We start from the raw sequence: 2,006 nt of genomic DNA, 5'->3' as shown, positions 1-2,006 counted from the left end.
GTGACCGTGCAGTTCCTGGTGGTGGGGACCTCAGCATCACACCAGGGCTGGGCTTTGAATCACCAGTGTTAGACAGTTCTTCCTCATTCCAGGCTGATCCTACTTTTTTTTTTTTTTTCCCTGCGCCACGCAGCATGCAGGATCTTTAGTTCCCTGACCACGGATCGAACCCACACCCTCTGCAGTGGAAGCATGGAGTCTTAACCACTTTCCGCCAGGAAAGTGCCAGGCTGATCCTACTTCTTCATTTTGCCTGTTTATGATCCCAACTCTGCCCTCTAGAGAACAAAGCTAATCCTTTCATTCATGGCTTTCATTAAGGCCTGGTCCTATATTACCAAAATGGCCCAGCCAGTTCAGACAGAGGTCAACTGGGCTATTATCTCAATGCTGGACATGATTCTCTTCCTGAGAGAACTCAAGGTGCTTTAGTTGCTTGATCGATCACTCTGTTCTTGTTGAACTTGTGGTTTTCGAGTCCTGCCACCCTCCCCTCTCCTCCATCCCTGCCCCCCACCCCCCAAGGTCTTGCCAAATTGGGTTATAGTAAGTGGGCTTCAGAGAACAGTGACAAATCAAGGCCAAGCCCAGGACCACCACTCAGAGGTCTGGATGAAGGAGCACAGCTGGGAGAGGCAGAGCTAAGGAGCAGACCCTCAGGGACCCGAGTCCCACAACAGATTTAAAACCAGGATGTCTGTCTAGGATGACTGTGCACGAAATCTAGAAGGTTCATTACAGCAGGGGTAGAACAGAAAGTCTACAAAATCCCATGAGAATGGAGTTGGTGGGTGGGGGACAAGGCTAATTTCTAATTCAGATTTTGGAGCACCAAGGGCCCCAGAAGTCTCTTTGTTCATGAGTAAAGCATCTTTATACTGGGGGGTGGGGAGTGAGCAGGAAAGGGGAAATGACGCTATTATTCAAAGGAACGTGCTGAGGGAGGGCAGAGGTGTGCATCCTTTAGGAGAGAAAGTGGGTCCCAAGTGAGCTCGGAGCAGGGAAAGCCGGTGCAGCGTTTTGTTTTGCTTTTTCCCTCGTGCTCAGTGGTACAGGAAGCACGAGGCGCAAGCACTCACGGCCTTCCTCCAGGGTGCTGCCAAGGTTCGGTGCAGAAGAATAGCTGAAGAACAAGAAAAAAACTCTTAACGTTTTCTGTTAGCAGTGTGAACTTTGAGGCACTGTCTGACTCATGTTTTAAAGTCTCTTCAATTTGAATTCACCTTCCTTCGTGTTGTTTTTCTCAAGGCACTGGGCTCGAGTCCAAAGATGTGTCAACCAGCCGCTCCTCTGGGATGGAGGCGTCGAGAGGCCTGGGTCCCCTTCCCCCCATCTCAGGGGGCGGGGCTGCCGTGGAAACCTGGCTTTGGCCTTCCCACCCTTCTTCAAGGCTGGCCCTCAGCTTGGGCCTGGAGGGCCATAAGATGGCCATTCTAGGGGAAGTGGAGGTATCTGGTGATATGCCCCAGCAAGAGACCACTCATTCTGATTCAGGCAACACCTCCTTCTGGGGCGCCCATTCCTGCATCCCTAAAAGTAGCATAAATGTCTGTTAGGGTACTTTTGGCTACAAGTTACACAATCAATTCAACTGGCTTAAACAATAAAGGAGATAAAGTCCAGAGGTCCCTAAATTAAAGGACCCTGTTTCCCTCCTCTGACTCCCGAGTATTGGCGTTATCCAAAGGCCGGCTTCCAGCCGCAACTAGGGTTCATGCTTCCAGTTCATGGGCAGTGGGAAGAGACAGCTTCTGATTGGTCCAGCTTAGGTCATGTGCCTCCCCCCAACCAGTCACTCTGGCTGGGCTTAGGCCGTTGCTCGTGGACTCTGGCCAATCAGCATGGAGTGATACGGAGGGAACTACACAGACCATCACCAAGCTGTGTATTTCAATGGGCCCATGCTTTTCTTCTTCTCGTTTCCTCAGAGACATATCATACCCCAAACAACACTCTTATATAATAGCCTTCTTTTCATTTTGGGGGAGGGGAGGGACTGTAGTGCA

Source organism: Lipotes vexillifer, unplaced genomic scaffold (genome assembly GCF_000442215.2).
Source record: "Lipotes vexillifer unplaced genomic scaffold, Lipotes_vexillifer_v1.1 scaffold397, whole genome shotgun sequence".
In the NCBI taxonomy this organism is placed as follows: Eukaryota; Metazoa; Chordata; class Mammalia; order Artiodactyla; family Lipotidae; genus Lipotes; species Lipotes vexillifer.
This window is presented reverse-complemented; position numbering follows the sequence as displayed.